The sequence below is a fragment of the Pseudopipra pipra genome, chromosome 25, assembly GCF_036250125.1.
Source record: "Pseudopipra pipra isolate bDixPip1 chromosome 25, bDixPip1.hap1, whole genome shotgun sequence".
Classification (NCBI taxonomy): Eukaryota; Metazoa; Chordata; class Aves; order Passeriformes; family Pipridae; genus Pseudopipra; species Pseudopipra pipra.
Genome location: NC_087573.1, coordinates 2,227,021 through 2,253,967, shown reverse-complemented (window position 1 = coordinate 2,253,967; position 26,947 = coordinate 2,227,021). Strand labels below are relative to the sequence as shown.

General features: G+C 44.3%; 1 protein-coding gene across 5 annotated transcripts in view; it reads right to left on the bottom strand.

Moving 5' to 3' along the window:
* The window catches only part of SRGAP2 (SLIT-ROBO Rho GTPase activating protein 2), a 106,789-nt gene that overhangs the window by 77,620 nt on the left and 2,222 nt on the right, over positions 1-26,947 (bottom strand). The gene's annotated exons all lie outside the window — the stretch shown is intronic.

Genomic DNA, 26,947 nt, shown 5'->3' with positions numbered 1-26,947 from the left:
CCATGCAGAATTCAAATGAAATATTTAAGATTTTTTTTTTCTGTCTAATGAAGGTCTCCTTTACTATTATCAAAACACAGTCCACGCTGTTGACTTTTCAGGGAGGATGTTTAAAGACAGAATGGAGATTAAATCACCCTGTGCAGGGATTCACAGTCCTAATTCCAACAGCAGGGCATGGGTAACTCCTCCAAAAAGCCCTGATAAAGGTAACATGTCACTGGGCAATATTATATGTTTGTGTTCTACAACTGCTTATTCAAAACAAACACAAAAGTTTATCAATACATTACAAATAGGTTAAACCCCCAAATTTACACTGAAACAGCAGCAGCACTGCAACTCCTCCTGCCTCCAGGAGGTTTCCCAGCTATTTTAGGATTGTCTGTACCCTGTTAAAGGTTTTCCCCCAGATGACACCAAGCCAAAAAAAAGAAACAAAACCTCAGACAAACCTTTGCTTATGCTCTCCCACTTTCTGAATGCTGGATAAAATACCACGGGGCAAGCAGTAAAACTACATTTTATCACTGGTTTGCAGCCTGGAATTATCTAACAAGCAATTTAAAAGCCATTTGGACACGTGGACTGTTGGTGTAATCAAAGGAACACACAAACACACATACACAGAGTTCACATTTTCAGGACTCAGAGAAAAGTTTGAGCCAACAAACTCTTTGCAGCCTCCCAAAAGGTGCACCCCAAGTGCTGCGTGCCCTGGGAATTGCTCTGGGCCCACTAACCAACCTGAAATAATAAGTTCTCCAAACAACTTTTTAATAGTTATTTGAACTGTTTCTTCTCCTGCAGGGGGATGAAGCCAACGCTGGATGCAGTGGCTAAAAATTTGGTGAATGTTTCTAACACAAGGGTTATTTTTTTTCTGCTTTAAAAGCCTTTTCTCCTTCTGGCCCGGGGCAAACCAAGTCTCCCTGAAGAACTCAACCCAGGTATTTTTCATCACACACTCCTACTGACCACTCAAACCTTTCTCCCAGAAGAAAAAAAAGTGATTCTTTCCTCAAACCCCACTGTGTTAATGACAAAATAAGGTCTTATAGCGGTGCAAGGGGCCTGGATTTGTGCTCCCACTTACAGAACTCAACAACAGGGAGCAAATGCAGCAAGGAATAAAGCTAAGCATGTGCTGGACACATTTTCAATCAAATTACTCCTGATTTCCCACAAAACCAAAGGCTGGCTACCACTAAAATGTACATTTTTGGATCCTTTCGGGGAGAGAGGACAAGAGTGGGGATTTCCACGGGGTGTTGCACAAGAGGCTCATGATCCAAGGGAAAGTTTAACTCCTGCTCCCCCACCAGCCCTGAGACCACCCTGGTCCTGCCTGACCACCCTCTACCTCTATTTCCAACCCCTGCACGCCACTGACACACTATTTAACATCTTCAACACCACAAAAAAAAGCTCTGAAGGAATGAAATCTCCAGTTTGGTGAAGGCTCGTGAGCAGGGAGCAAACCCACGGAGCATCAGAGTGCAAGAATTGTTCAGACTGACCAAAAAAAGTGTGGGAAATGCAGAGAAACACCCTGCAGGAACCAGGTTAATTCATTTGCAAGCAATGAGCTGCCTGGGTGTGGAGAGGGAGGGAGGGAGGGAAGCAGGGCTCTGCCTTTCAAAACAGGAGGAGATTTGAATGAAGAATGTGGAACTGGGGAGCTTCACCTGCACAAAAGGACCTCAGGTTCCTTTGTGAAGGGAGAGGCTGGCACTGGCTTTCAACAGAGCTGCCTGTTTATTCCAGGATGGGAATCCATCAGGAAGAGGCAGCAGAGCAGGTCCAGGAGACAAAAGCTGAGATGCTCCTGACCCCGTGGAGCTCCAGCTCTTGCTCCCGTTGGGAAACACCCGTGGGAGGCCAGGGAAGGACCTGCTGGACTCAGCTGGAGCTGTGTCAGGGCAGGGTCAGGTTGGATCTCAGGAGAAGGTTCTTCCCCCAGAGGGTGGTTGGGCACTGCCCAGGCTCCCCAGGGCAGTGGGCACAGCACCAAGGCTGCCAGAGCTCCAGAAGGGTTTGGACAACACTCTCAGGGACAGGGTGGGATTTTGGGGTGTCTGTGCAGGGCCAGGAGCTGGACTGGATGATCCTTGTGGGTCTCTTCCAGCTCAGGATATTCTATGATACTCCATGATTTCTTGATGCTGTCAGGAGTCTGGTCCAGAGAAAGCAGTTTGGGAAAACCCACCTTATTGAAGAACCCACACTCTGAAATGCCCAAGGAGCAGATGTAGGATCATTCTGGTGTCCCTGCCCAGGGCAGGGGGTTAGAACTAGATGAGCTTTAGGGTTGCTTCCAACCCAAACCATTCTGTGATTTCACCCTTCTGCAGTGCACTGGTACCTCTCCTGTGCATGACCCAAAACACACGGAAAAATAACTCCCAAAAAACTGAAAAGTAGATTGTGAAATGCACAACTAGCAGCATTATCTTTGGGTTTGCTTCAGATGCAACAAAACCCAAAGTGAGCTGGTTACCTCTGCTTTGCTCAGCTGATGAAGGATCAGCCTTGGTCTGTGCCATGGGCTGCCTGACACCAGAGTTAAAAGAGGGATTTTCCATTCCTGGTTTCTGCTTTAAGCTTTATACACCCATCTTTAGTGTCAGGTACCGACTCTGCCACTGCCTCTTCCCACCACCCAAGTAGGACAACTAATTTCCACTCCAAACACTCCTGTTCCTTTAATGAATAATTAAACCCGAGCCTCACCTTCTCCACTTTTAAACTCATGCAAGACACCTAGCACCAGAGTTCTGTGAGCATTCAGTAACTCTCAAGCCTAAGCAGTGGCAGAAATATTCACTTCCCACTCCCCAAAACACAGCCCTGGACTGAAGGGTGGCAGAACTGTCTTCAGAAGAGCTCAGAAATATTTGGGTGCCTCTTCTGCCCCAACTCTACGAGAACTGCAATGCAGAAAGCTGAACTTTAGGGTTAAGAAAAAGGATTTTTTAAATTTTTTCCCCTTCTCATTTTAAAAATAATCCTGGCACATTTCTCCCAATTACTGGATCTAGAAGTTTCTGCTGTGCTTTCCTGGCCTGCTCTAGAGGTAGTTTCTCTTTGCAGTCCTTCACCTCCCCTGTCCTTCCTCCTGCACTCTGCTCCCCTACTCCACAATGTAGTAGCTGTGTCGTGGCCACAACTCCAGCCCAAAACTTTACATATGTCTTCCTTCTAAATGTTGAGGTTTCCTCTGCTGCTGTTGCTCAAAACAGAAGTGAAACAACGGCTTCTTTCGCCTTCCCACATTTTTTTCCTCCAAGTGTTTCAGCTGCCTTGTGTCAAATGCTGTGAGGGGTTTATTTTAACGGTGGAACAGCCCTAAACTGAATGGAATTATTCATCAGAAACGTGTAATGTGATCATTATTTCTGGCGTTTGCCATATGTTCTCAGAGCCTCAGCTCACTCTGGGCATCCCAATTTAAACTCACCAGCCATCCCTGGCTGCCACATTCCTTATGCTGCACTCACAGACACATCCAGAGGTGAGAAAGCAGCATCCACACACACACACACAGACACATGAAATCCTCCACTGTGCTAATTATTTCCTCAGGAAAACAGTCCAGGGATGGACCAAATTCCCCAGATCCCATTCCCGGCTGCCTCTGCAGAAACTTAAGCTAATTTGACATTGTAATTTTCCATTTATCTGTCAGGGGTGCTCCAAAGGTTAAGTAAAGTTTGGAAGTGCTGAAAGATACTGGGATGCAAGAACCCAGAAGGAGAATTAATATGAAAAATTACTATTTCTTCCCAGTTCACGAGACCTGAAGTTACTCTCAGACACACAAGTATTTCATGCAAAGTAACATCAAGTGTATTTGTCAAAGGAATAAAAGTGCCAGAACAAAAGTGGCAATTTACAACTTACATGTCTTAATCTCTTCAATTAAAGGAAGATCCTTTGGTGAATTATGTCAGATATTTAGAGATACAAACAGAATGATTAATGCCGGTGTCTAATTGAATTTCACCTCAGGATTTCTTTTTCTCCCTCTCCTCTTTGGTAACTAACACGTTAACATGCAGAAATGATTGAGAAATAAATGCAGAGGAACAAAAGGGGACATGTAAACACTCCTCAAGCACACAGCACAGTAAACTAAATTTCAAAATCACTTTCAGAAGGCTGCCAAATTCCAGGGCTGGCTGAGGCAGCAAAGGGAAAGGCAGATACATGGTCTTTGGGCATCTCAATTTAAACTCTATCCATCCCTGGCTGCCACATTCCTTATGCTGCACTCACAGACACATCCAGAGGTGAGAAAGCAGCATCCACACACATACACAAACACATGAAATCCTCCACTGTGCTAATTATTTCCTCAGGAAAACAGTCCAGGGATGGACCAAATTCCATCCCCCTTTTTTTTAATTGCATTGAGGATTTTCATCCTTGCTTTGTGTTAAAGAACCAACACCAATTTACCTTAAAGATCCAAAAAAAAAAAAAAGAGAATTAGGATGAGGCATAAATCCAGTAATTATGTAACAGGGAAAGATAACCTTGGGTACCACTATTCCAGAGGTTGTCCTGGAAATAAAGACTCTTCCCTGGTGCCACCAGGACATCCCCTCCTGCTCCTTGATCTCACTTAGGTAAAGCCACAGTCCAAGTACAGACACTCACTCTCTACAACTCCCTGACAGGAGGGGGGAGCCAGGGGGGGGTTGGTCTCTTCTCCCAGGCAACTCTCAGCAAGACAAGAGGGCTGGGTCTTGAGCTGTGCCAGGGGAGGTTTAGGTTGGATATTAGAAAGAATTTCTTTCCAGAGAGGGTGCTCAGCCATTGGAATGGGCTGCCCAGGGAAGTGGTGGATTCTCCATCCCTGGAGGTTTTTAAGAAGAGACTGGATGTGGCATCAGTGCCATGGGCTGGGAACCACAGCGGGGTTGGATCAAGGGTTGGACTGGATGATCTCAAAGGTCCCTTCCAACCCAGCTGATCCTGTGATTCTCTGAGACCCAACTCCCTCCCACCTCCTCACACACCCCCCAGCTCCCGGAGCTGAGTTTTCCCGGGAGATCCGAGCCTGGCTGTGCTCCTGGCTGCCCCACCCCAGGACCCACCTGGCCGGTCGCGGATGACCCAGCGGGTGCCCGGTCCAGGGGCAGGCCAACACCCCCGGGACTTGTAGAGCTGACCCATGAAGGATCTTCCTGGGGCTGCCCCTTTCCCTCCCTGCTGGAACGCCGGGCACAGCTCTCAGTCCATGGAGAAGAGGAAGGCGACTGTCCCGGGGAGTCAACAGGGTGAGTCAAATATATGCCAGCAGCCCGGTGTAGTCACTGCCTCCCTGCCAGTCCCTGTCCTGTGTGTGTGGCTGGGAGGATTTCAGGACTATTAATTAACCCTGAACATTCCAGGGGAGGTGAATAACGAGCATCATTAACAGATGACTTCAACAAGATCAAAAAGGTCTGAGTTATTTGCCCACGGTGCCCGTGGACGCTGATCACAGAGCTTGTTCTCTCTCTCTTATTTTCCCCACCAACACCTGCCATTAAACCAAAACATCCCATAAAATCAAAGTAACGCCTCTTTCAACTGCCAGGAGAGTTTATGATAAATCAGTCTTAACTGTTTACATCAAAAAATCAAATTGGAGCATTGTTTTAATTCATATATAACACACCCAAAACCCAGGAGTTGGAAGGGACACACAAGGATCATACTGGAATAAAGCTGCAGAAGAGTTAAAGCTTTGCAGGATTTGATGTTTCTAGAAAAATAGCAGATAGAAGCCTAACTGAAAACCACAAAAAGCATTTATGTAAAAAAAACCCAAATTGTTCCAGTCTCCCTGGTCACATTCAGAAGAGGTTTACACCAGGAATACTCAAGGAGAGCAAAGCTTTTCCTATACAATCCACGGCACTAATTCCTTCAGTTATAAATATTCAGCTGTGTAATTGCACAGCGCTGCTGTGTTTAAAGGAACTCACATTTTACTCTCCAGCACCTCTTGTAAAGGGGGAAATGAGTGTTTGACAGAGCCTGCAAAGCTCGAATTATGTGAATCATCATTTTTCTATCAGTTCATTGTCAGCTACAGCAACACCCATTAATCAGCACAGCTCAGACCAGAGCAGGAACGAGGAGATGCTTATTTTTCATAAGGCTTTGTCAGAGAACTGACATTAAAATTCAGGTCCTGCTTTTTACACACACATGCACACGACTTTATCACTTAGAAACCATTTATATCACTCCAACTTTTACAGTAAATGACTCCAAGTTCAATAAAAGAAAACCAGACACTGTTTGGAAGATATACTACTGTGCAAAAACTGGGTAGAACCTACATGTAATTTCTGCAATAAAACTAAAGTTCTAACCTGAAAGTTTGTTTTTTCTCTGATCCCATCCCAGTCCCCTCTGGGGAAAAACCACCTACTTCCCAGGAGAAGCTTTTTCCAAAGAAACACAGGTGCAACCCACCACGTGAATTGCAAGCCAGGCATTAAGTGATCATATAGAAACATGACTAACAGTCAAAAGAAAAAACAAAAGCACATTTTATATATATATATATATATATATATATATACACAGACATATATATATATACACACACACACACACACACAAACTGAGAATCAGTTGAAGCCAGAGTATGAGACACAAATCCAGGCACTACTCTGGATTTCCAGTACCAATTAGATAAGAGGCAATACAGTATTCCCTGAAATCAAGCATCATGTACTGCAGACATCAAGTACTGAGAAGCAGAAATGTCATCCAGTGTCATTTCCTTCCACTTCTGAGAAGTCAAAAGGAGCCTTTTTATCAAACAGTCGGAAGCAGGGACAGAAGGAAGGAAATAATCCTGCTCTTACAGAGCATTGGAAAGGCACTCAGAGAGCCTGCACTGCTTGGAAATCCCAGAATCCCAGAATATCCTGAGTTGGAGGGGACACACAAGGATCATACTGGAATAAAGCTGCACAAGAGTTAAAGCTTTTTGCAGGATTTGATGTTTCTAGAAAAATTCAGCCCCTAGATATCAAAAATTACCACTATTCAAAACCAGATCCTTCAGCACCTTCAACAGCAAGAAAGCTCTTTCCTCTAAGCAGAAACCAGAGCAAAACCAACCACCACACATTTTTCCAAAGGCAGGAACAAAAAGTCCTTCTGGGCAAAAGTGGGAGAGAAATGGGTGTCATTAAAGGACAAGGGGGATCTGCCTCTGAGCCTCAGCAGGGAGATGGGCACGACCAGGAGTCACAGCAGGGCTGGGGTATCACACAGAAGAGTGGGAAAAAAAATCAGCTGGATCTCTCTCTTGGATTATGTCTTGGTTTCCCCTCACATTTACCAGCACAGGGACCTTTTCCTGACCACTGTGCTGCACCTGAGCACTTTCCACACGTGGCCAAGTGCCTCCCCTTCCAGCCCCACGATATCTGACTGTTTTATCTTTAGTGGTTTGAAACCCTTGAAGATCTGCAACTTGTTTTTTCTTTCCTTCTTTTTTTCAGCTGGACCTCCAAAGGACAATACCCAGTTTAGAATTATTTTTTTTTTCATTTTTCCATGCAGACTGCATGGAAGCCTTTTCCCAGCAAGAAAAGCATGGAGGAGACCAAATAAGGCACAGCTCTGACTCCACCTGAGCAGCTCACTTCATTTTTTTATTTGCTTAACGTCACTACACCTGAACAATTCAGTGCCTAGAAAACACCACCACCAAAAAAAAATAAAAAAAAATTCATAGAATTATAGAATCCACAGATTTAAGCACCCCCAGAATATCCCTGTTTCTCAGTCTCATTAAAATGCCAGCAATGATGGAGCATTTTGTTTGTGATGGAGCATTTTGTTTGTGTTCGGGGGTCTGGTTGGAAATATCTCTATGTGGTGGTTTTACCCCACAAAAATCCAATCTTATGGATTGCTTCTGTCAGGAACAGCTAAAAATAACACTGTCTTAAGAATATGGAATGAGAAATAAGTGGTGTAGTAAAACCTCCATTGATAAAGTTACATGTGTAACTTTCAATGGGACTTATTTAAATTTGATTTATGTGCTGCCAACGCCTCAGATAACTTTGGAAATCCGGTTATTGACATCCCTGAATTATAAATTATCAATACACGACATTTCATTTTCTTTTACTGCTCATTAGGTGCATAAATCATTAATGCCATGAAGCTGGGACTGACATTTGTAAATTCTCATAGTGGTGGACCATTATTATGAAGAGACATTCCTGTGGAGAGCCAGGACAGATGGATTTGTTATCACCATTTAAAAATCCAACACTTTCACAGGAACATCAGAATAACTTACAGTGGGGAAAGGAGCAGTGAAAGCTTCAGATGCTCTGGTCCCATTTTCATTTTCAAGAGCCTGAATGGTAATTTCCCATTAACATGAGAGATCTGTTCTTTCCCTGCTCTCAGAACAGAACGAGTAACCTTATCAAAGCAAGCCACTGTACCTTCCAGTCTGACTCACACTGAGACCATCTGGACAAAACATTCAGACAAGAGCTTTAAAAAAAAAACCCCAACATCTTGAAACAAATTGCCAGACAGGATTACACAGAATGATCTGCTGAACGCGCGAGAGACGGCCGGAAAAAAAATATCTGTAAAAGCAGACAGAGGGGAGGAAACCTGTATCCTTTTGGGATCCACTTCTGGCTTATCTTCTCACATCTCGGCTTTTTCAGCCGTAAAACCCAAGAGCAGGTAATGCACTGGGGGTTAAAGGCAGCCTGAAGTGTCTGCAGAGACATCAAAGGATCAGGTCACCATCAGCTCTAAGAGCTGGTCCCCAGCCCCCTTAAGTCGAGCCAATTCTGGACCTGCCTGTCCAACTTCACCAGCTGCTCTTCCCAGTTATTCCAGCAATCTGCCAACACTACTGTTGTGCCACTCTCTTCCAGAAAGAAGAAATACTCAGAGCCCAGGTATTTTTGCCTGTTTCCACCTCGATTTCCCCTGGCAGCGATCAGCAATGGCTCCAGCTACTAAATAAAACCTCAAATCTTAGACTTGACTGCCCAGGGTAGTTTTTATCCTTTATCTGCCAAAGCAGGCTCACTGATAGAGCCAAAGCTCTGGATACAGCTCATTGCACATTTGCCTTTCCCATTAAGGAGCCCATAGGTCATTTGCCAAAGGACACACAGATAAAGCAGATGAACTTTCCACTACTCCCCGACAGCTTAATTACTACCCAGAATTTGGAGCGAGCCATCACAACTTTGCATTTGTTTCCACATTTCATTTTTATGACACTCCAACATCTGCAGAGGATGCTGTAATTAAAAAGGAATAAAATTATGTTTAAAAAAAAAAAAAAAAAACCAAAAAAAACACCAAAAACCAAACCCTGGACACAGTTTATTATTTGCCTGAAGAACACAGATTACACAGCAAGTACAGATGCTCTGCAGCAAGACAAGTCAGCCTGCAAGCTTTAAAGTCCTGAATTATACACGCTACTGCAGACAGGGCAGACTGAAAAAGAGCTGTAAGAAAACCCCCTGCATTTAAGAGCACCACTGCTGATGTTACACTTGGCTGTCCCCCAGCGTGGCTGGAAGTTTGCTCTGTGTTGGACTGGGAATCCCATCACACTAATGAGATAAGCATAAGGCATCCATCTCTGCAGCATTCCTACTTACAAGTAACCTAGACAGCAAGTCAGCAGGGCAAAACCTCCTCAAGAACAGGATGTCCAGCTTTTAATCTCCTAAAGTGTAGCTAAGAAACCACTGCATGGGAAGGAAGTCAAGCCAATCAATCTGTAGACGAGCCTGATCCACTCCAGCTTTCCACCTCAGCCCAGCCTGAAAAACTTCATTTTTAGCCACGGTGACACTGAGCAACACCCTGGGCACCCTTGTAGGTGATGGAGGGAAGGAGTGGACTCAAACAAACGGTTCCACATTTGCAGCTTGCATCAGCAGCACCACTCAGCAATGCAAATTATCCTCCTCAGACTCGAGAGCCTGCAGAGGAAGAAGTCCAAGTGCCTGGTGACAGCAGCTGCTTCCCCTGTGGCAGCCACTGGAAGCAGAAGCATGTGGCAGCTTCCTTACAACAGAAAGCCCTGCCCTTAAAAATGAAGTTGTGAGAGAAATGACTTCTCCCACCTGTGCTTTGCAGGGAGGATTTCGGGTGATCCTCCCCCAGGAGGGGAGTTCCACTGCGAACTGCCCGATGGATGCACCCTCCCCATCTCCACACACTCCACCCTGAACATCGATTCTTGCTCCACCATAAACAGCTCTCTGCATTTCAATTTAATATTAGCTTGTGCTTTCCTTGATTTCACAATGTACTCGAAATAGAATGGACAGAGAATTCTTTCCTCAAGAGGTTTCAGTTCCCTCTTTCGAAAATTGCGTCACCGGCGGATGCCAAGGCTGTGCCTGGGGTGACACCTTTGGGTCCCCTCTCAGGAGCCATTTCCCCTCGAAAACCTCCACTCTCCCCAGCAAAGGAAAACAGAAAAGGGGTCTCCAACGAGCAGTGGAAGGAAAGGAGCTCCCTGAAAGACCTCTGGCTCTCCGAATTAAAAACATCTCTGGCACACAATGGCCCAAACGTGATGCAGCAGCCACTGCTTTTCATTCCGGCTATTGTGGGCTAAGAATAGCCCTGCCGAGCCCCCACGGCCACATTGTCCTGTCCACCTCCCTCCAGAGAGCTATTTAAAGGCTAAAACAAGCAAGTTTCTCCTTGGATGTCAGCTCTGGCTGGGAAGTTCAGAGCTGAGGCAGGCTTGAGGTTGCTGGATTGAAAACTCTGCCCACTCGCTGAGCACTGCAGAGAGGATAAAAGCAATAATAGAGGAAATAACTTGTTAAGAGTTTAGGGACCAGTGTGGGTCTGGAATGCTGCACATGACAACAAGCATATCCCTGAGAAAACATCTTCACAGGATCACAGAGTCACTGAGGTTGGAAAAGACCTCTGAGATCGAGTCCATCACCACGTTGTCACCTAGATCAGAGCACTGAGTGCCACTGGAGTGCCAGCTCCTGCTACCTCCAGGCCACCTCCATTTCCAAGCTGGATAAGGTTTTAAGGAGCATCAATTAACAGACAGAGGCAGAGAGAATTACAGAACAGAGACTGCACAGTGAACTGTCCTCACCCAGTAAATATACCCCAGTTGCACTGCTCCAAGCATCCCTGCACTAAACCAGCAATCCAGTAATTTTCCACTAAATTACTAAAATCCCACTGTGCTCCCTGATGCAGCATCACTCCTTTACTAATAAAGATAACAGGTATTAAGTGAATCACAGAAAACCATAAGGCAAGGCAGTCACAGAAGTGGAAATCAGCAGCCACTCTGCTTTCCAAGAACAAGACAACATCAGTTTAAACTCCATCATTTGTAAGGAAGTCCAAATATATCCAAACCAGCAGACACAGCCTGGGAGTGAATGCCATTGCCCAGGGATGCTGCACACATCTCAGCCCAGCCTCTTCATTCTTTATGAATGACACCCCATTCACAAAATAAACCCATGTACTCAGGCTGTCTATAAACATCAATTGTTTTGATTTGTAATTGTCACAGAAATATCAGCCTTTAAAAAAAAAAACCACGTTACTTAAGCCCCAGGAGCCCCATCAGAGCCTCATAAGACAGCTGCAAACCCAAGGCAGAATTTCTTCTTCTCTCTGCAGCTGTGCAGGGCCAAAAAAGCTCCTCCCAGCCCCAAGCTGGGTCCAAAGGAGCAGAAAAGTGATTCATCCTCCCACTCTCCATCCAGGCTCCTGCTTCTCTCTGCCAGAGGAGCCCGAGCCCACCACCTTTGGCAGCCTGGAGCACTCCAGCACCCAGACAGGAGTCACTCCCAGCTCTCCCAACACTGGGAACATTTGGTGACATTTTCCATTGCTACAAACAGGGGATGGATTTGAATCAGGACCTAAAAAAGATGAAGGTTGAGTCATCCACGCTGGCTTCTCGCTCATTAAACTGCATTTTGCTTATTCCCAATTTGCAGCTTGCTACATATGAACAAGATCTTAAAATAAAAGCAAGGAAGCCTTTAGCAAGCAAAGAAAAAAAACAGCCCCAAAAATTAATTCACTGATGCCCAGTTCTCTTCCACTTGCTGCATTCACTGGACTTCTCACTTCATCTAGAACAACCCTGCCAACAGGGGAGAACTGAAATCAGCCTCTACCCAAATCAAAATGACAGCAATTAAGCCATTAACAAGTTGCTTGGTGAGTTCAAGCCATGAGCCTGTAGCATTAAATGGCATTTTTAAGCCTTTCTAGGGAAGAACCACCACTTGCTGTTACAACTCTCCAAAGGCTTGAGGAGATGGTTACAGAAGTGATGCACAAAAAAGCTGCATCTGTGGAGCCACAGCTGCCTCTGGCTGAGCAAAAGAACTAAAATTAACCCCCCAAAAAAACCTCCACACCAGAAAGTTAATGGTAGGTCTGTAAAAATATTAACTCAAGCAATGAAAGACACAGAGCCTGCACTATTAGTTTATTTAGAGTAACCACATTATTAACCAATTTGCCATCAGGAATAACAGCCATACCCACTGTCACCACCAGCAGAGAACTCCCAATGTGTAAAACACGCTGGGATGAACAGTCTGACCTCAAACCAAGCTACAGCACATGGAAAATGAAATCCCCAAGGAACCAGGCACTTGCTACAATTTTAAGTCCTCCCTAATTACTGACAAGGCAAAGCAGATTTTTCTTTGCTCCTGACAAACTCTTCCCCTTCCTCGGACACATCCCATGGCTTTGTAGCATTTTCCTTGTCTGCTCCAGTCCCAGATGACACAGGAAAAAAAAAAAAGGCATTAACACCATCATGTGGATTAACAGCATTTGGGAGCATTGAGAAAGTGCCTCTTCTTTTTGACAGCAGAACCTCCTCTTGCTGGACAGAATAAACAGGTCAGAAAGCAGGAGAAAATTCCCAGCACCAGGCACTAAAACCAAGGGAAAGGTCTCTGCAGCACAGGGGCTCTTCTGTTTGCTCTGGCACAACCCCCTCATCCCCACAGACACCCCAAAAATCCATCCCCTGGGAAGGAAGGAGTGCACTCCAAGGAGCCAGAGCATGTCCTACACAATTAATGGACAGGGAATCAACCCACACAGAGTTTGCTGTGCTTGTTATGCCACCAAAAAAATTATATTTACCATTCACAAACTTCCTCCCCTTTAAACTGAAAACCTTCCCAAAGCTCTGAAGATCCACCTCAGTGGGAGCAGTGAAGGTTGGCTCCAACACTGAGGACTTCTCACAGATGGAGGAAAAGTGGCAACACCACCCCAGTGCAGGAGGTGGCAAAATGAGCCCCTGCCACATTTCTCACCTGGTCTCTCTTCTTGGCAGCTTAAAAGATTTTTAAAATTTTAAAACAGAAATGGGATGTCCAGGGCTGGCAAACCAGTATCTTTGCCAGCACTAAAGTTCACAGAAGCCTTTCGCTCCTAAAAATAAATCTTAAAAGAAAACAGTCATTCAAAGTCAATCCCAGCGGAGCAAAAAAAAAAAAGAACTTTGGGAGAATCGTAAAAAACTGGTGCTTAAAAATAGCAAACCTGTTTGTTTGTGTTGGGAAACTTCAGGGGAGTGTTTATTTTCTACTTACTCCTCAAAACAGAAGAAAGCAGGGAGGGAGAAAAGTGAAGGGAGAGAGGAATGAAATGAAGGGATACCTAAAGACACATTCCAGCTTCCTGACAATCCAGTTCAAGACTGTAGGAATTCATTCATGGAATTTTTTTTGACTGTTTTTTTTTTTGCAGGAAACTACAAGTTTTATTTGAGGGATGAGCTACATCATCCTCCCCTCTCCCTGTTTCCACTTGGGCCAGTGAGCATCTCCTGACTGGACAAGACATCTCAGCCAAAATCCTGCTGGGATTTGTCATCTCGTCGCCTCCCAGAAACCAAAAAGGAACAACAAAAAAAAAATAAAATCAAAAAGTTAAAGCACTCTGCAATTATCTCCTCTGCCTGAGTAACTTTTCTTAAAAAGAAGACACACATCCTGTCCAGCCACACAGGCTGCACTGCCAGACCAAAAAAAAAGAGACTTAAAGAAGTTCAGCGCTCCCTAAACGCATTTCAGGATCTGTAACTGAATCCCACGGATCTCACCAGAGACCTTGATTTAGGTCACCTCGAGTAATTCACTCCCAGTTCATCTTTTCACCGACTTTCAGGCCACTTTTGGAGCACAAAGGGCTGAGCAAGACCTGCTGAAAGCCCCAATTCAGGGACCCAAAGGACACAGACTCCCAAAAAGAGACCTGAATTAAGGGCAGGAGGATCCCTCTCCTCACCCAGGGGAAAACCAGCTCTCACAAAGCTCTGGCACAAAGGCTGATTTCAGTGGATGGTCTTTCAGGGATCATAAACCATGTAATGCTATTTTGAAAGGAAAATGGATGGAATTTTAAAGGGAAAAGAAAGCAAATTGCTATTTTACGCATGTTATAAAGACACATGCAGTTATACCCACCAATAATTTGATTTATTTAGCTTCAAAGTAGCTGAGGAATAACACTTATAATGCTTAAAATATGCCACGGGAAGTTTCAGAATCAAGAGAATTCTCCAAAACACAACCCTGGCTTTTGGGTTTCTTGTTTAAGCATCAAAGATGCAGGAGTTCTCAATTTTAAATATTATATATAGTGCCTGAACCCCCTCACTAACACTGAGAGGCAAGGGAGAGCGAAACCTAAGTGCAGACAAGTTGTTAAGTGAAAGAAGACTTTAGAAAGTGATGTAGTAATAAAATATAAACTTCCAGAGATCTGTGATGCAGCTGAAGAGCTCGTTAGTGTTCTGAAAAGAACATTGTGTTTGGGCTGCTCAAAACCAAACTCACCTCTCCCGAGGACATAAATACTTCACACACTGAATTAAAAAAAAAAATAACAGTAAAAGTGCTTTCCTCCTATCTGATAAAATGAACAATAAGGGAAATGTACTCTAAAAAAGTTAATGGTCAACAGATTTTGGTGTTATTGCCATAAGCCAGAACCACGAGGAGTGAGGCTTCAGGGGGATCTTTGCTTTGTTAATAAAATCAGCTTTAAGAGAGGCACACGACAAGAAGCAATAAAAAAAAAGGAGGTGGGGAAGGAAAATGAACCTGTTTTCCTGGTCCATCACAGAGCCCTTAGTGCAGGGAGTTGAATTTATTCTTCCCATCACTGTCAAATATTCAGAGTAATCCTGCAAACCTAGTGCTGCCTTCCCACAACACACAGCCCAGGCAGGGCTGGCTGAATGCTGGTGGCTTTCAGAAAATTAAAATAAAATAAAGTATAAAATAAAGTAAAATATAAAATAAAGTAAAATATAAAGTAAAATAAAATATAAAATAAAATGTAAAATAAAATATAAAATAAAATATAAAATAAAATATAAAATAAAATATAAAATAAAATATAAAATAAAATATAAAATAAAATATAAAATAAAATATAAAATAAAATATAAAATAAAATATAAAATAAAATATAAAATAAAATATAAAATAAAATATAAAATAAAATATAAAATAAAATAAATATAAAATATAATAAAATATAAAATAAAAAATAAAAAATAAAATATAAAATAAAATAAAATAAAAATCAACTCACTCTTTCCTACAGATACACACAGTTCTCATCCTCTCATTGCACCTCTCCAGGCAGGACCTCAAAGCAACCTCCTCCTTGAAAGGAGAGGCATTGATGTTTTAGAACTGATAAATGTGTTTAAATAGTCAACACAGAAATAGCTTCTCACAGCAAGGACCACAGCAAGCCTTCCACAGGATCCAGAATCCCCAAATTAAAGGTAACAGCAAATTAGCAGCACTTTCATCCCAACCATAGCAGCTGGTGGAGCTGCTCTGGGTTTGGAGAGGGTGGGGCACTATTTGCATGGAGCCTGATCATAAAACCACTGGAACCATGTGAGGGAGCTGGAAAAGGCAACAGAGCTCGGGCAAAATTATAGCTGCTCCCTCAGCTCCCAGCAAGGATTTCTTATGGAATTCACAACCTGCAGATGCTGCTTTCTGGAGGAACCTCCAGCAGCACAAAACCAACCTCCAGCCTCGTCCCTCTGTAGGTGTTTGACTGGAAGTTCCTTCCCAAAATACTGATGGAGCCTTGGCTGCTGGGTCCAGCTCTGGTCACTCAGTTCAGGAAGGACACGGAGGGGCTGGAGTGTGTCCAGGGAAGGGGCTGGAGCAGCAGGAGCAGCTGAGGGAGCTGGGGGGGCTCAGCCTGGAGAAAAGGAGGCTCAGGGGGAACCTTCTGGCTCTGCAACCCCCTGACAGGAGGGGGGAACCTGGGGGAAATTGGGCTCTGCTGCCAGGGAACAAGGGACAGGAGGAGAGGGAACGGCCTCAGGCTGTGCCAGGGGAGGGTCAGGTTGGACATCAGGAGGAATTTCCCCATGGAAAGGGTGGTCAGGAATTGGAAGGGGCTGCCCAGGGAGGTTTGGAGTCCCCACCCCTGGAGGTGTCCAAGGAAGGACTGGATGTGTCACTCAGTGCTCTGGGCTGGGGGACAAGGTGGGGATGGGGCACAGGGTGGACTGGGAGATCCTGGAGGAATCTTCTCCAACCTGATCCTGTGAAGGCTGTAGCACTGTCATACCCCTACTGTAATAACTCCTGCCCGCTCCACACTCCTTAATCTCCAGCTAGAAACGCATCAGCAACAGTCAAGCAAAAATGCATAAATCACAGCAAGAACTGACCAACCCTCAGAGGATGTTTACCACAAAATAACCTGAAGCTTCAGAACAAAAGGAGGCAAAAACCCAAAACAAAACCAAACCAAAACACTCACTTTGCTGCCAAAAGCTGCCGCTGCTTTATAAAAGAAGACTCCACGTGGAGGGATTTTCCAGAGAGGCCACTGCCAGAATTTTTTTTCCCCCTTGATTTAAATCTGAAACCAAACTACTACCTGGATTTCCAAGGGCACATTTAGGGGGGGAGAACTTTTAGCCAAGATTTCTGGGGACAAAGACTGAAAGGTGGAAATTAATGAAACTCTTCCCAGCTCTCTCCTGTCAGACTCGCCGTGATGGGGAGAATAATTTGATTTAAAGCCTAAGTAAAGATTAATTCCTTAAGTATGAAGAAAATGCTTATAAATGCATTTGGCCTTGGACAAGTGGCCTAAATAAAAGGATTTCTGTCACAGTTTTGGGTAAAGCAATTTAGCATTACAGGCAGGAATTAATCATATAATGGAAGGTAACACCAGCATATGGATTGATAAAAGATCAAACCAACCTCAGAGAAAATACAGGCAAGCTGGATGGGATAAGAGCACAGGGAGGGAGAAAAGGCAACTCAGCAATCAGGAACAAGCCTTTGCACCACCCAGGAAATAAAATCAACACTCAAGGGGTCCAAAAGTCAGCCCCAAGGGATGCTCAGCCCGAGTTCTGAGCTTATCCAACAACCCTGGTGAGCAGAGCTGGCTTTTTCGGAAACACAAACTCCCTGCCAAAAAACCTTACACAGCTTAGCACAGACAAAACTTTGACTTGCAAATAGTTTCAGTGGAGTAACCAGAAACTAATAATGTCACAGCCCTGATTAACCTGACAGGATCAGTCTATCCAAGCCTCTACCAGTGCGTGTGTGTGCTGTCCATCCTCCATTTTTCCATGTTTTGTTTTTTTTTTTTTCATTTTCATTTCTGTAGCACAACTCACGGAAGCTCCTAAGAGCCCAAAAAAAAGAAAAGGGGGAAGAAAAAAAAAAAAAAAAAAAAAGAAACAGAACAACAAGTATCCAGAGTTTTTAGACATTCGGCTCCAGGGGGAAAACACAAGAGCGCAATTTCATTCATTGCAAGCTCAGTTTCCATCCAAACATCATTTACTGTATCCTGTGACCTTTGTAGTGCTGCATTTGTTCCTCCCTCCATAGGGCTCAGAAAGCCTTTCCCCCTCCCTTTTCCAGCTGCACAGTTTTAAGTCGTTTACTGGCAAAGGCTTTTGTTCGTTTTTCAGCATCTTTGTGGAGCCGCCCCGTCGAGCTGGGGCACAGACGGGCACAGGCAGCACAAACACTTGGTGGTTTACTGCTTATTTTTTCAAGGGTGAACGGGATGAAGCCTCTTCCTTCTTCACCAGATGGGAGAGAACACAGAAGAGTTAGTAGGAAGGGTTATGTTCATTAAAGAGACCGAGCAAAGGCGGGCTCCTTTCCAAAACCACTTCACAGGGATCGTCGTTTATTAAAATTTCTGAGGAACTGGTTATCAAATGCTGGGGAGAAACCTGCCCAGAGCTCTGCACCTCCACACTCTGGTTTGTCATTGTCACTCATTAATTCACCTACTGCACAGATTAACCAAAAAAATGGAGATGAGTTTTTAACAGCAATAACGGCGGCTTCTTATTGATGTGTCTCCTGTCCCGGAGCTTTCAAAGCATTTTGTGTTCATCAGACACAGGGCTCTGCAAAACACACCTGCAATAGACCTGTTTGATGGGCCATGGGTCTGAATTTACAACAACCCACGACCAAAATAAATAAATAAATGAATCAATGAATAAATAAATAAATAAATAGAGCTTAGACAGAGGATTTGCCAAGTGCTCCTCAGGAAAGCAGCCCTTTCAGAGGGCAGACGTGTCAACATCTTGGTAAACCCAAATAAAACCTCTGATTCCCTCTGTCTTGCCTTCGGATGTGCAGCACAGATTCTGCTTTTAAAGGCATTTGTTACAGCTCTGGGCTTCCCAGAAGGTGGAAGAGCATCAGCTTTCCAGCAAACTTCACGTCTGTTCACGGATCAAAACTGCCTGGATGGTTATTCACAGTGCCATCAATACCCTCAGGAGAAGTCAACTCGTCATAGCTGTGATTTCCCAGTAAAACACTTCAGACAGGCCCCCCCCAGAGGAACTGGGGTGGAAGAAGGAGAATTGTCATATTCCAGAGAGCCCACAACAGCCACCATCTGTCTGTGGCTGCCACAGCACGGCCCAGATTGAGTAACTACATCTGGTATCTGAGTGGAAGTTTCTAAAACTTCTTCATGTTTGAACAACAAACAGTTCTAATGAAACGTGGGAATAGCTATTTTTTTCCTAAAAGCAGGAACATCACATAAGATGTGCACCAGATTGACAGCAACAGAACAGCAAGAATCCTGCTCAGTGTTAACCTGCATAAAGAAAAGGATTTTGTGGAATTTCCTCTAACACCTAAATTCACAAACCAAGTGCTAATGAGTAGGAGCATCCTCAAAGTAATTCAGAGTAATTCCAGAGTAATAGCAGAGTAATTCATCCCACTGCATTTAAACCTCATCCAACAGGCATCTTAAATATTCCCAAATAAAGGCTTAATGATACACAACATGTCACGGCCCAGAAAGCTCCTTAAAATTGTCCACCAATTTAGTTTCCTCCTGCCCTGCATGGATCACTTGCTCCCTGCTGAGAAGGGGAAGGAGGGGATCAATGAATGCCTAAATATGAGGTTAACACAGGGAAATGACAATTCCTCCTCGTTTCATTCAGATCCCTACAGCAACAAAGAGCTGCTGCTGGGAAGGACTGATCACCCCAAAGTGGGTTTGCCCTCCATTTCTCCCCACTGAGCCTCCTCCAGCAGCACCAGACAGGATCAGATTTTATTCTTGCAATACCCAGGCACACTCAGAACAAAACTGGACGGATTAAAACATCCCTGGAAGTGTCCAAAGCCAGGTTGGATAAACTTGGAGCAACCTGGGCTAATGGAAGGTGTCCCTGCCTGTGGCAGGGGGTGGGATGAGATGATCTTTAAGGTCCCTTCCAGCCCAAACCATTTTGGGATTCTACAAAACGCAGCGTTTTGGTTTTCCCTCGTGCCATGGGCAGGTCAAGCAGAGGCTAAAACCCAAAGAAAAGAGGAAAAATACCTTTCTAAACAAACCCATTCAGAGAATAAGCTCTAGTTTGTGCTGCTAATCATCCTGGCCCTTCTCAGGCAGCAAACAAAAGCTACAAGCAAGAAAAACACTCTCATTACCCTGTACAGTTTGCCTTGTGAGACCCACCAGGGGCATGGAACTGTTGGGATTGACTGAGAATCGGGATCTTGGGGTGGAAAACAATCCATCCACTTGTTCAGAGCGAGGAATTCCACAGCTTTGGCAGCCACAGAGCCCCTTCCCCGCAGACCATCCGAGTGGGACTGCACTGCTGGCCAAAAACCCGCTCAGGGACTAATTCCCAGGCAACAACTGTCGTTATTTTAAGCCAGATTCAATTTGCAAGCACTCCCCATCTATAAATTGCACAGCTCCACAGTCTCCTCTCCGCAGGAAAAACCGTCATCCAATGGCAGCCCTACAAAAACAAACCCAAAATCCTGCCCTGCTCGAAAGAAGAAGAAGCCAAGAGGCTCTTCCTGGAAAGTCCTGTGATTAAAAAAAATAAAACAAAACAAAAAAAATCAACGTCAGAACTACTGGGACTGATCAAACTCACCCTGTGCTGCAGCACTTCAGGGCTGGAGATTAAAATCCACGCTTGGTTTAGAGTTAATCTGGTTATTTGGCTCCTTCTCCAGAGTCAAAAAGGCAGGAGCTGCTTATGTGCCACGGGCTAAGACAGATCCCCCAGCCTAATTCAGCCCATTTCACACAAATATACATGAAGAAAAAGGTCTGGAAACACTTAAGACCTAAGAATTTTTGCAGCACGTTTAGCAACACCTTGAGGGAAAATATTGGAGAAAAAGTGCTAATTAGAGGGGGGGGAACCCTGGAATGTTTTAAAATTTGCTGCTGTGGTTTATGCCAAAGATTCACTGTGCTAAGTGTGCACACTGGATTAAACCTCAGGGCTGTGCTGGGTGTACCAGCTGAGATTTACACTCACATCCACATTTACACTTTATTTGCCAAGCTGTGATTAACTTTCCCTGCGTCAATTCAAAGCAAAACGACAGGGTTGGAAGATTTGGAGTTTCACAACAATAAACAGTTACTTCAGTGGCAAAAAAAAAAAAAAAAAAGAAAAAAAAAAAGAAAAAGTAACATTTTAAATGGTTCAAATCCATTTGCAGCATCTGCCTGGAAAAAAAATACCAGCTGAGCTTCCTTGACACAGTTACTCTACATCCACATGGTTTCTGATTTTAAAGACATCAAGAGTTTCACTGACCCATTACTTAAAGGATTCCACAAAAAGGTCCTTTTTTGTCTTCTGTAACATTGCTATTTTGAAAGGAAAGGAGAAAAGAGAAGGTAGAAATGAAGAATGATCTCTAAGGATGGAATTACTGCCAAGTCAAGACCCTTTCTCCCATTTTCCCCTGCACTTTTTCAACCCCCAGCAAATCAAACCATAACTCTGCGTTCGCTTCCATCGCCTACAAAACACTGACAACATTCCAAGAGCAGGAGTCCCATCATGTCGTAGGAATTCTCAGAGAAGGAGGCATGAAATCTGTGAAAGTCGTACAGAAATGAACTAAATAAAGTCACAAGTAATGAATATCAACTGTGCATGGCACAGCAAAAGCTATTTGAGGGAACATGTGTTTAAACAGACTTTCCATCTCAACAAAGGTTCAGATTTTTCGCTCTTCGTAACGACAGCTCAAAGAGTTGACCAGGCAAGCAGATCCTTCCAAGTGAATTCCCAAAATGGGCAAAAATTAGTAAGGATTAAAAAGGAAAAGAATAAAAAGAGAAGTCAAGCCTTTTAACTAAGAGGAAAAAAAGGAAAAGATACTGATGTGTAACCTCACCACGAAAGGAAATCATTTGGAGCCGAGGAAAAATGTCGTGGGGCTCCCTTGGTTGGGAGTTAGGGAAAACTGGCTATTACTTGTAAACTTTTTATGGAATCCTACTGGAGTTACACTGGCAATTCCTCCTGCTTTTGGAGGAAAGTGCAACACTTGAGTGGACAGAGTGCTTTGGTCAGCTTTGGTCTCCAGCCTTCCAATACCTGACAAAGGAGTCTGCAAAAGAGGGATTTTGGAGCCAGAGAGGAGGAAAGAAGGAAGACACTGCATTCTTTCACCTCCTCCCATCCTCGTTAATAATCCATTAGTAGGAATTGTGCACAGGACACAAAAAATACAAACTATTGCTGGAACATCAAACCCGTCTCCCAACAGCCCCTTCCCCCCCTTCCTGGCACTGGCTGCTCCATTGGCTCAATCCAGCTCCAAAACTCAAGGGATTAACACTATCAGGAACTGCAGAAAACCAGATGATTCCCCAGCAATTCCACAGCCAGAGCTTGGAGCAAGTCATTGTTGCAAACAAATGGAATCACTTACACGCACAGAGCTGTGATTAACTGCAAAAACCCCTTAAAAGGTAGTTTTTCATTTGAAACGTGAAACGTTAAATCCAACACGTGCAAAGTCAAAATATCAAAGTTCAGGACTGTTTCACTCAACCACACTGGGCTGAAAAGTCTATTTACAGGGTGTATTAAATGGGGGCTGACAAAGCTCAGCCCTGAGCCTGGGGATCCCCACACGTGTGGAGCAAGGGTTGGAGTCAGGGTGTGCAGTGACCAACCTGGTGACCTGAACAGAAGATGAACACAGGAGAGAAATCAACATTTATGTGTAAAATCCACAGCACTGACAACCCCCAGGTGCACAGGTTCAGCAGTAAAACAAATGGCAGCGATTTCAACTCATTGATCTAAAAATCTAAAGACGGTTCTATAAATATTTTCCTTCCAGACAAGCTCAGTGTTCACAAGAAAACTTGCAAATGTCGAGAGAAACGGCAATTTTTGTTTCAAATCGCCACCAAAATCACCACACTTCCTTCCCAGCCCCCAAATTACAGCTGCTGACCCCATCACAGCTACTTCTGCAATCCTTCACACACTCAAGGGCTGGACCACTCCAAAGAACTTGCCAGGATTAAAAACTGCCGACCTCCACTCGAGGAGATGGACCACACAAATGAGATTTCTATGCAGCATTTAAGGCAAAAAAAATCACAATCAGGTCAAACACACCATCAGACATTCAACCCAGAGAGGGAAAAGGGACTTATCTGAAATTTATCAGCCATTTTGGGGAGATTTAAAAGAAAAGTTTCAGACGTTATAGCAGCCTGAGTGTGATGGCAGCAAGTTGTTCTTAATCAGGATTCTTCTCTCAGCTGAGGCACAGCTCAATAACCACACAGCCACCTCTGGGCTGTGCTCGCTCCTGCTGTAAATTACCTCATCCATTTGTCATATTTTTAGCACTTTTTTGGGCAGTGCTGCAAGATCTGCAAGAGATGCATTTTAACCTTTGCTAGAGACTACTCAAGGACAGCAGTGGTTTATGAACCCTGGCTGTGTAAAAAAATGTCAGTATTAAATTTCTGCCGCTCAAACCATGGAGCTATTTACTGAAGCTTTCTACAAACTAATTAAATATAAGGCTCTCGTGGGACACGAGGAGAAAGAAAAGGAGAATTAAGAGATAAATCACTGGCTTTTCTTTCCTCAGCAAGTGTACACTCCAATTTAATATATTAAACCAAAAAACACTCTGACAGTCCTTGGTTGGGCACAGATAGGCAGCATCCAAATCTCACATGGAACACACTGCACAGCATAAATTAATTATCTCTGCTTTGCCACAACTTGCACAAAGGAATTGGGAGAGACAATCCAGACAAGGGGATGAGCTTGAGATATCAAAGGCTCCATATGGAGACCACAGGATCTCACTTTCCAGCTTCACAGAACTCCCCAATCTTTGTGAGCACATGGTACAGAGAGGTATCAAAGCAGCGCTTCCCTCCCCTGCTGACCCCGTGTCATCTCGTCAGGAGAATTCCTCCCGCATGACACGCAGGCATTTCAGAGCTTCCTCCAAGAGAGAGGCTTCTCCAAATCTCACCAGAAGAGCCCTCTAATAGTGGGGACCTCTCCAAGTGCAGAGGGGACAGTCACAAAACCAAGCACAACGTGGGCTCTCGGCATCATCTGACGGCCAAAGGCTCGAGGTCAGGGCGGGTGTTGAGGAAAATCCCCCTGTCTGGGCATCTCTGGGGGTTAATTCCCTTCTGCAGAAGACCAGGTTTGTAGCTCAACCTCCAGGTGCTGGAGACCACGGGATCATTGGATAATCCAGCTTGGGAGGGAGCTCAGGAGGTCACCCAGCCCATCCCCTGGTGCTCAGTAATAAGGTCAGACCAAGTAGCTCAAGGCTGTGTCCAGCCTGGTTCCAATATTGGCTTCAATATCCTGGAACACATTTCCCAGGGAAGCTGTGGCTGCCCCATCCCTGGAAGTGTCCAAGGCCAGGTTGGAGCAACCTGGGCTAGTGAAAGATGTCCCTGCCTGTGGCAGGGGGTGGAACTGGATGGTCTTTAAGGTCCTTCCAACCCAACCCATGCCAGGACCCTTTGCCCTGTCACCCCCCGTGCACTTCTTACAAACCCCCCCCCCCCCAAGTTCATTCAGCAACAGCAAATCAAAAATTTTGCATAACAATGATCTATTAACCAAACTATTCTTTAAACAGTTTTTGATTAGTTACTTAAAGACTATTAAATTTTTTAAACAAAGCCCCATCATTCCATTAGCAATCATTTACAGTGCTTAAGTAGGTGTTTGTGGATTAATGGTTTTAAATGAAGCCTCTAAACACGATTTCCAGTGCAGAGCCAGGAGCGGGAAAAAAAAATGCCACAAGTTTCTAAAAACCACTAAAAAATATCGGTTTTCTCATCTGAGAAGCAGATGATACCTTACAATTCATTCACCTCACCCCCACAGCTACTGCTTCATTTCACAACACAAGAGAAAAGACATCAAACAACCTTAATCAGAGTTAACACCATTTCCACGCTGTTCCCACCAGTTAAGGTCAGAATTTGATGAGGACACCAAAATTCCTCTGTGTGATGTTTGATGGTGAGGCTGCACCACACTTGTGGATTTAAGGGTGTCTTTAGCACCATCTCATCCTCCTGCTGGGGTGGAGAAACCAGCACATCCCTGGAATTAGAGGTGAGGGGTCACTGCTCCCAGGAGTTTCCCTATGGAATCACGTCACTGTCCAGCTGGGAACCAAGGCTTCTGTGAGATGTCAAGTGAGTTTAATGCCATTTTAAAAGGAGCAGATGATTTCAAAGTCTGCCCTCAAAGCTGACACCTAAAAGCAGAGAGACAAAGCTGTGGCCAAAGCTGAGAGGCTCATTCCAGGTGGAGAAGGGAAGCTCCCTCTGTGCTCCCAAAGAAATGAGGGGATGCAGGAGAGGGTTGTTACAGGATTGTCACGTGTGTTTTTGAGCTGTTTGGTCCATCCACACCTCCCTCTCAAGGAAGGGCAGGAGATGGATTAGCACCTCCTGGAATCCCTGTGCAGGGAAAGCTGAACTGTGAGAGGGATGAACATCCCCAGACCAACTCCTCGCTGCCCTCAACACCAATTCAGGAAGGAAACCCCCTTCTCCCGGCTCCTCCTGATCCATTTACACACTTCTTAACCTCAGGTGTTCAAAAGAGGGACATTTTATAAGGCAAAAAGCAAAAAAAATCCCCGTGCCACCACTCCACGTGATCACTTTTGGGATCACATTTACAGGTCCCTGCCTTGGCACCTCCACAGATGAGCTGAGTTCTGGCAGCAACACTCTGCACAGGGGGAAGGCTCATTCCCATCTTCCCCATTTTCCTGGCCTCTTGTTTGAAAAGGAAGGGAAAATTTCCAATTCATGAAAGCACTGAGAGGTGAGAAGATGCGCTTCGCTAATTCTAAAGCCTCGTTTCTCGTCATTCCCAAATATTGTGACTACAGGCTTGGATCCATCACGCACACTTTGATGGGGTAAATAATGAAAGAACACACAAGCCTCTAATTTCACACTGCCTTCAATTCCCATTTCCAAAGACAGCTAGAAAACAGGAATAGAAACTAAACCAGCAAAAAAGAAACACGCCCTTCTCCATTTCTAACTTGGAGAACATAAGAACTTAAAAAAAATAATCAAAATAAACTCTTACACAGCTTTATATTTGCTCAGATAAGCATTTTCAACAGAAATGTCCAAACTGCTTCTAGGTACAGGGCACTGGGGTCAGTGTAGGACATGACTTGGAGGACAACATGTTTTAATGATTTGCAACAAACGAGCAGCCCCCCCCCCCCCCCCCCCCCCCGCAGGAAAAAGAACCCAGCACCTAATTGCAAAACAATATTTTAATTGTCAGCTTTAATTTAGGTTTCCTACTCAGATTTAAATCTTTTTTTTTTTTGGCCAAATTGCATTGATTTAACTCAATCAGCCCTGCCCGAAGGCCATCTTTCCTGCAAGCTCTGAGCATACCAAGCAAGTTTTAGCCAATTAGATAAATCACTGAATCTCATAACTTCCTAGCAGCAATACATCAAGCCGTGCACAAGCCATAATTAATTTTTTAAATACATATTATCTCGAAAACTCGGCGAAATTAAGCAGCTCAGGAGGCATTTCACCATCCTTTATGTTATGGGCTTTTTTTTTTTTTTTGTAACCTAAGGCACATGATGGCCTGAAACCCAGCCAGCTGAATTCTGCAGAAGGCTTGCACGGTCACTGCAAACCCACCTCTGTTTATTATTCCTTAGGATGATGGGGATAACACTGATGCATCAGTTTTATTCATTTATATATGTGTGTGTGTATATATATATGTGTGTGTGTACACCCACACCCACACACTGCAGCCTTAAGGTGTTACACTCATGAGCACAGTCAGGAAAAGCAGGCAGCAATATTATGGACTCAGCAGGAGCAAAATCCTGAAAAATGGAAGTTTCTAGCACAAACAGCTTCACGGGGACCCTCAGCACAGTCCCCATTAGCACCAGTGGAAATATGCTCTTCTGACACTACACAGATTGTTGAAAGATTCCCATGACAGGCAGAGGATTAAAAAGCAATTCCCCGGCTCTCG